Source organism: Pieris napi, chromosome 4, assembly GCF_905475465.1.
Source record: "Pieris napi chromosome 4, ilPieNapi1.2, whole genome shotgun sequence".
Taxonomy (NCBI): domain Eukaryota; kingdom Metazoa; phylum Arthropoda; class Insecta; order Lepidoptera; family Pieridae; genus Pieris; species Pieris napi.
In genome coordinates, this window is record NC_062237.1 from 8,932,724 (window position 1) to 8,942,357 (window position 9,634).

A 9,634-nucleotide genomic window follows, 5' to 3' on the forward strand; every position below is an offset into this window, starting at 1 on the left:
ATTTTGTAAAACCTATTTTAAAACAGTAAGTGTGGAGTTTCTTGTCCATTCTTTTCCACACGAAACTACCTTTTGGAAGGGGCAACTAGAATCATATTTATATTTTATTTAACGTTCAAAAGTGCCATTTTAGGCGGTCTAATTGGAATAAATGATTTGACTTTAATTGACTTCTCGAATTAACGCGTCTTTAACTGCGTGTTACATCTACTGACTGCAAATATGCCTATGTATACGTAAGTAAGTTTTGTGATGTTTTTATTATATAACAGGGGGTAATCAGGTAGGAGGCTCATCTGATGTTAAGTGATACATATAGACACTCACAATGCCAGAGGGCTCGCAACTTGCCAGCCTTTTAAGAATTGGTACCCTCTATTATTAAAAGATCCTAAGTCGAATTGGTTCGGAAATACTTCACTGGGCAGCTGGTTCCCCATAGTGGTGATGCGCGGCAAAAACTGAAACGCTCAGTTGTGGAACGACGGACGTCGGGGTGATCTGGGTATTTCGTATTCTGCCTCGACGTAATGAAACTCAGCTGCATTCGAAGCAGCTTAAATCGAACGACTCCTCTGAATCGGTATGTATGTCGGTATGTAGTAGTATATAAGTAAGTAGATAAACCACACACACGCTAAAACTCGTCTCGAAATAATAATTTAAAAATAATTACCAGTAAACAAAAACATTGTTATGCCTTAATTATTGGAATGTTTCAGTAATTAAAATAAGAATTCTTAATTCAATTAAGTATTTATATTTTATCTAGGCTGTTTTAAACAAAATCAACAAGCTCTTGTACTAGCAACTTACTAAAGCATTACATGAACTAAGTACCCGGCCTATCCCAGTTAAGTATTGTGGCCTGGATTTCTTTTAAACATTTTCTAGATTTAGTTGAATGCTGTAATCTAGTTCTTTGGATGTTATGGAAGAGAAAAAGATGTATTTTATTACTCGAATATTTTGTGAACTTCACGTCATTTACTTTTAATGCTGATTTATATTTAGAAAAAAAAGAAAACCGTAAATATACCAAAATATTTATTTTAAAGAGGAAAAAGCAGTTCGAAGTTTGTTATACATTTTAGAAGTTTTACGCGCTGACTACGTCAACTGCTATTCGTTCCTTTTGGGTGCTTGGTGGGTGCCATTATATATATATATATATACATGTACTCCTATTAATGTAGCTAATGTTTTACAGGAAAAGCCTTGGTTTTTATACCTTTGACATGAATATACTAGTACTACTGAATTTCTGTTTGTGTACATATTCTGTAACTAAATAAATCCGCTATCACTACACCCCATTGCTAATGATAATGTATGGTGCACATACATCTGTGGGATTTATATTCTACACTATTCGCATATTTACAGGTCTTTTTAATTTCAAGTAACAATCAAAAATCGTTAGTATAACTTCACATACACTACATCTATACTACATCACTTCACTATTTATTTGATAAATGTATCATGTTTAAATTCTGCCGATTAATAATATAAAAGTAGGTTACGTTTGCGTCGCATCTGTATTAAGATAAACTATTCCTAGTTAAATAATAATATTCGTCGTTATAGTCAACAATTGTTTGATTGAATTATGACACGAAGTGTGATAATGTTTACATACAACAATAACAAAATTTAATATTGTGTTGTTACTTAGCTTACTTTTATTTAAATTAACACCATTTTCAGAGAAATACTACTAAAAATGAAATAGGCTTCACGGAGCGACCTCACTGCTCCGAGGATTTCTATTCGTTGGGAAGCCACAGCCACACATTCCAGAACTACGTGGGTGACTGATTCCTTAGCGCTGAAACAGCCTCCGCACAAGGATCTGTCTATCGCACCTAGGACAAAGAGGTGTTTATTAAGGATTTCACCTCGTATTCAAGCGTGCATCTCTCAACCCTAAGGTTTTGAGTTCCAAGCCCGACTAGGCAAAACGTTTTTCCTTCTATGCGCGCATTACATCATCGTTTCTTAGGCCCAAAATCTCGTGTTCTCTTGTCTTTATTCAGTAAGTAGAAAGATAAATCTCTGAACCGATAATTATTTATTTTCAAAACCATATAGGTATAAAATCACTGAATATATTAATAATTCGTACAACACAGATTCAAACACACATTACATAATTAACCTATTCAAACTTACGTTGCATATTCACTTTTCCATGCAATTAAAATTTAATTTTGTACCAATAATTCAGTGAACATAGACGGAATCTTAGCGCCTGATACTTTTTACATTATATTCGAATTTAATCATGTAAATATTTGTATGAAGCGATACGAGCCAATAAGTAAACAAATTCTTTTAATACTTTGGTATAGCAAAGTGAAATAGTTTGTTAGTAAATTGTATAGTTATTCGTAACTTGACGGATATTAAAGTTCATACATCAAAAGAGCCTTCAGACGCTGAAATAACTCCCATGAGGGAAATTTTTAATATGAGACGGAGTACTTACATAGATAGCTCTGGCCTTATTCCGGCGACGTAGAGAAATAGTCAAGTTAGAATGTCTGCAAGGTGACGAGTTATTTAAAGCTTTAAAATTGAGTGCCTTCATAAATAAAAACTGTATCAAATTGAATCGGGAAGTGCTTAAATGAAATGCATTACTATTATAAAAATTCTATTCTGTCTGTTCTATAGCTGTCAATAGCTAAGTACTTTTTTTATTTATGTAAGGAAATATTTTTTAATAAGTTTTATTTTCTTTAGCTAACTTTTTTTTAAAAATTTATTAGTCGATATTTTTGTCTTGTGTACTGTACTGACACTATTACAAACGTTTAAAGAACTTTATTTCTCACTACAAAAAATGTATTTTTATTTACATCTGAAACTTAATACGTATACACGAACGAGATTTTGTATAGTCCAAAATCAGAAAAAAAACAACAATAATTACGAGTTTATAAAAGTAGTAAGTTTTTAGAAAATTTAATTATTCAGTTTAGCTACCACATCAAGATATAACCACTGTGTCAGTTATAAAATGAGAGGTGGAAGGAATACTGAACCAGTGGGAAATAAGCTTTTTGAATCACTTCTGAATCAAGTATTATAATTAAGATTTTCTTGAAACGATTTTCACACATATTGCCATTATGAAAAAAGTTTATTATCTGAACTTTTATATTTGTCTTCAAAAACACAAAAATTACCGTAAAGTAAATATGTTTTTGTCGTTTGTAATGGTTTTGTCGTGCCATTGTCTATGAAGTGATTTGGTACCCACGTACCTTATTTGACAGAATTTCGGGCCACTTCCCCGAAGATCACATAAGAGCAAAATAACAGTAGATACAGGCATAAAATTTAGAAGAGGTTTTGGTTTAGATAACTCGTTTGAAATGAACAGAAAGATTCTACGAATATGTCTTTATGGCTTACTGATCTCACCCTATGATAAGTATACAATACTTAGTAAAAATTTAAATACAATTTGCAATAAAATCCGCTTTTAGGAAAAGCTAAACTATTAGAGCAGACATCGGTATTTTAAAGCGGCGGTGAAAAAGTGCAATTCCCCAAGCTCATTAGACACGTTGATACCACCCGATACCGTCAAAATAAATGTCCGACACTAGTGTCGCTATTGGCAACTTTCCAATGCGATGTTTTCTCAAAGTTCCAGCAACTTGTATTAGTTGCCCGCAACTTTCAGCCGATACTATCTGCTTAGTCGAATTTTTCATCGATGCAAAAAACTTTAACGAATTTTATTAGTCTGTGACGTGTCTGGGTTTCAAATTTGCTATCTGTAAGACATTCTGTGAACGAATGTTACTTCTAAACATAATATAACGTTCACTGCCTTATTGGTTTAGACCAGGGGTCTCCAAACTTTCCAGCCGTAGGGCCATACTGATTACTCCAGTAAGTTCCGAGGGCCAAAACCATATGTCATTATGCTTGTTATAAGTTATGTTTTTATCACAATAACAATAAGCCTACAACAATGTTATGAGTAGTTAGCCCATGACCATGTAGATGTAGATGTCATATTAATAATTATTCAACAAAAAATTAGAATACTTCAGTACACTAAATTTTTTTTTTCAAGTATGCTAGCTCTCCGCGGGCCGGACAAAATCTGTCCGTGGGCCAGATGTGGCCCTCGGGCCGTAGTTTGGAGACCCCTGGTTTAGACTTTAGTGGTTAGCATGTTCGTATGTGGTATTTGATTCAGGTTCAGAGTCGGCCGCCAGATATTAAATCTAACAAGATTTAAATAATTGATGTTCTATTAAAACCCTATGTTAAAGTTGGCGGTGTTTGAATATCACGAAGATAAACTCGAGATACACTCGACAACTTAAAGTTCTACGTTCGTTATGCGAAAGGTTGTTCCATCCGATCAAGCTATGAGGTATAGTATTTGGACATGCTACTACTAGTACTTGATATCATCACGAATAACCAGCCTCAATCTCAAAATAATATAATAAACATTCTTTTACAGTACATTTTGCGAATTTAATATAAAATGCCTGTTCATAAATCACATACTAATTACTGTATTTTTGCTTACAACGCCATCTAGTGCGATACGAATAAACCCTGTACCCATTATTAAAAACGTTCATTAATTCGTTTTAGCTGGGAAATGGTCCATTACCTCCTAAATGTATAAAGTTAAACACCATTAAAATCTGAATTTACAGTAATTTGCTATGTTTTTGCTAATGGAATCGGTTTATGGCCGTCATCAAACTTGAGTAATAAAGTCCGTGCTATACTACTTCTTTGGGCATTGGCCTAGCGGCTAGGCTCGCATCTCAATCCTAAGTTTGAATATGTTTAAATGGATTTTACTTTCCGTATTGAAGTCTAAAGGCTAAAGAAATTGTTTGTAAACCTTCGATTTAAAAATCGACTGCGTGTCTTGCCCATCTACTTGCCTATAGGAAATATAAATGATCAAGAAATCTGACGCCAAGACCAAGGGCTGGAGCATCGTTTATTTACTACATTAGTTCGAATCGTTTTATAGCGTTTAAGATATCATTACTTAATATTTTATTATTAAACTTCATTACCATTACACTACTATTACTGGTACTGAATATCTTATCTTAATTAGCAATCTATGTTCTAGAAATTAGTGCGTTGGAACTTTGAATTGCGTTTATGGAACAATATCAAATGGTGTAATTAGAAGATCACGTCAATTGACAGATTTTGAAGGAGTAAGCTTTCTGCACATTAGAATCGGACCACACGAGGTCATATATTAATTTATGTAAAAAAAATTAAGTTAGGATATCTTGGCATTATCATTTGTCAAGCACATTGGCAACTGAACAATTGTAATTACTAAATGATCACTGTTTTGTGTTATATGCGTTTATCCGGTGTTTTTATATGTGTAATCTCATAAATTAAAGACAATATGTTGTCTTATCAGAGAAATGTTTTAAGCGCTCTAAGTATTAATGAGAATTAGCACTCCCGTCACTTCCATAATGAAGTTTGACAGTTGCAATAACATTAAAGATTTTACAAAAGTTTTGTGACTGGAGTGCTAAACAATGTATTTAACACCGATTATTCAGGTGCTGCCCTGCGATTCTGTAACTCACTTCACGAACTCACACAGCGGTTTTTGCATCGGCGGTCGCTCTCAAATCAGTCGTGAAGCAGTCATTTTATGATTTGGCATTGTGAAAAGGTGGGAGCTTGTACTTTATTGTTTATCAGAATGCCAAATCATAAAATGACTGCTTCACGACTGATTTGAGAGAGACCGCCGATGCGAAAACCGTTGTGTGAGTTCGTGAAGTGAGTTACAGAATCGCAGGGCTGGAGTTCTCGGAATCGCGAAGTAACATTCCTAATAATAAGTACTTTGGTATTAAAACCCTAGAATGTAGACGTTAACAATACGAGTTATGTTTTTACACATTTATTTGCAATGGTTTAATCGATTGCCCTGACTTATTACCACTTATACTATTCCACATACCTTCTTCATACAAAACGCTCGCTCTAATACAAACTATTTACTTATCCATGTATCGTATATCTTCAGAATATTACGCAAACTATCAAGATAATGTGAGGTTTTTTTAATGTAACAGACGGAAAACGAGCAGGAGGCTCAGGTCTGATGTTAAGTGATATCTTAATAGACGTTTATATTGCCAGAGGGCTTGCAAGTACATTGGCGGCCAATATATATTAGTATATTGAATTCATTTATAACGCATCTTGTAATTTGAACGTATGTGTTTCACAGATTTTTTTTGTTTATATAATATACTAGCCGTTTCGCGCCCGCTTTGCTGGACGAATTAAAATAAATTTTATGTTTCATTATTTTATTTTTTTTTCATATTTTTATTATTCTTCTTTTTAACTTCCCGCTAAGAAAATTGAAATATTTCGAAAATCGAGTTTTTAACAGATGTTGACGTTTAGAGGTTTTAGGAAGCCTCCCCGAATGTTTCCGCGGTGAAGTCCGTATGGATAAATTTTCATAAAAGTTTCAAGTTTCATGTCGATACGATCAGTGGTTTAAGCGTGAAAGAGCCTCAAACGAACACCATTTTCTTTTTATATATATAGATTAATTTTGTATTATGTGTTTTGTTTGAATGTTTTTTATCCATTGTGAAATTGTGTAGATGTTATTGTTGTAAGTGAAGCTGTGGGAAATTTAATATATAAATAAAATCCAGAAATTCCCTATTTTGCAACGTTTTCCTATAACTTATTTCACATCTTTACCTTAAGGCCATATAATTACGCTTAACATTCAACGCCATAATTTGTAAATACCACACGAGTTACAAGAATTGTCTAATGATCTTTGATAGAAACAATAAGTTTCGTACGTAAGTAAGTACATAAAACGTTTACTAAAATTTAAATATTTACGTAATAAAGATATTTATTAAGAAGATCGTTCACAATCTCTTTCCTTAAATTGTGTGTATATTCTTATGAATATATATATATATATATGAATACACGTATATATATTATATAGGCGTGAAATGTCTTCACCATAACAATTTTTTTAATGGCTTTTATTTGTGCCAACTGGGCACAAGGTACTTCGCCTGTGTCGTGTAGATGGAGAAGGCACGAAGGAGATTTATCGGTAAAAATAATAATTAAAAAAAGTTGAATTTCGATTGTTAGTTTTAAGACAGCATAGACAACACAAATATGAGTAATAACATTTTTAAATACCTACTATTTCCTAATTACGAATACCATAACTATTATAAGTCTACGAATCTTAGTGACATGAATCGTAATAATTATTTGGAAATCGTATGCCATACAGCGCGCGTCTCTAAACTTTATTTATGTACGTCTCCAGAATCTTAAGTAACGTTTATAAAGTGGCAACATTTAGAAGAAATTAAGCTCGATCGTTGCCATAACGGTGAAAGTTGCAATCGTGAGGAAATCACAAAAGAGTCAGTTTTAAACTGAAATCGGGCACTTGAAGTATTAATTGCTTTTCGTACTTCATTGTAATTCAGATTTTGTGAGGGAGATGCAAATTACTCTAAACTATTCCAGTTGCTCCAGTTTTCTAACTGAAATGTGAAAAGTTTCACGAAAAACAGGCGGTATAGAAAGTCTACTTGCTTTCTGCTGGGAGCTTTGTTTTACTTATCTGCTTGTGAAGTGATTAGAACTAATATATATGACATTATCAATATTATATTTTCTTAGCTATAGGTAGTTAATTATAGCAAATAAATAATATCTTAATATTTATGAATTACGCGTCACGTTTTTCCGCTATGGACTGCTAAACTACTTAACCTATTTCAATCAAATTTGCACACCGTGTGCAGTTTGATCTAACTTAAAAGCTAGGATAGCTTACATCTTAATTTATACCCGCAATATTATTTTATTGCAAATTATTTGTTTATTATTTGACATAATTCTAACAGATGGTTCTGTGTTGAAAGTACCAACGTTTCTCATATAAGCTACAGTTTAATGGCATAATCACCAATACAGCATGACTGGTGTTCTCCTACCGTTTCCTTTGAATAGTATACTACTATGTAATATAACAAAATATTTTGCCACAGCAACGCTTGGCTGTATCTGCTAGTATAATATAATACCTAGAAAACATATAATTTATATTTCTTTAGCATTATGAATTCAACTGATTTTGGAAATAGACATAGAAAACAAATAATATTTTCCAGTGTTTGTTTTATGTATACAATCAAATAGTTATTGTTTCCCTGAAAATGAAATCCGGATTCGCCAGATAAAACGTAAAAACTTGATTCTCGTGTTTTTAATTAAAAAATTACGTTTAAATGTTTTCTACGAAATTCAATATTGAATCTACTTTACGCTAACACTAAAAACATAGGAACTAGTAACCAAAGTCCAAGAGCACCTTTGCCTTAAATGTTCATAGATATGCAGTAGTCTCTTAAAACACGCCATATTTTCTATCTCTTTATTAAAATCCCCTAGTCAATAAAACTCTAAGTACACGTCTTGAATACGAGTAGCTAGGACTATGGAATTGGCCAATAGTATAGTGGAAATAAAGTTTGGCTAGTCAAAAGTCGCAAGTATACGCCCATATAATGTAGTTTTTTTGATACAAACATGATGGCGAGATGCTGACTCTAGGCTAAAACCTAGGCTCGGGAATACTAGTTTATTACTATTTCTGTGCATAAGAAACAAATAAAAGGCATTTTTTATCTACTTACTGTTAAACTTTATCAGCGTGAAGACGTGGATGACGCACACGTATTTGTATACGCGTTTTTCTGATTGTAATACTGTTTTACTTGTCGCTGGCTAAACTAGACTAGAATATATCACGTGGAAGCAATTTGAACACTTCGCTGCAGTAAACGTTATTTATGATAAGGCGCCTAGCACTCTTACAAGATTACGGCTAGGTGGATTGTGGGATTTTTGGGGTAACACTATCTTTTATCATAAAAATTTAATATATAATTTTGACCTCTGATAAGAAATAAATTTTATTTATTATTTATTTAATTATAAGTAATCTTACAGCTAACATACAAAATATTACAAAACAAACACTTATACAGTACAAAAAGCCAAAACAGATTACATAGATAAACAATATTATATAAGAAAAATGAAACAAATAAGCGCATCAATAAAAAAAAATATATACAGAAAACTGAAATTTAATATTTAAAACAAAACATAATACCAAATACAACCTAAACAAAATTCGAGTCTTCCCGCCCCTTCAAATATTTTCTCACATGTTCCTTGGTGAGGTGGAAAATATCAATATCCTCATAATTAGTGTCATAGTTAGATAAAACCCGAAACATTGGTGAATTATGCAGGTAATTCGAGTTCGTACGAGGCACATGGAACAATTTTGAGTGTCTTGTCGCATATTGAGAAGGATTAAGTAAGGATTAAGTAGAACAATTTTTCCAATATTGTTCTACTGTTTCAAGTTCTACATGTTTAGAGAAAAAGCTCAATGTTTCAAATCATTCCCTTTTTTGCTTATCTTCCTTATACACATGTGCAGCAGCAGTGCAGTGTTGCTTAATCATGTGAAACTCTGAGATCATTCACGCGTTCGTATCACGGCTCATACAAA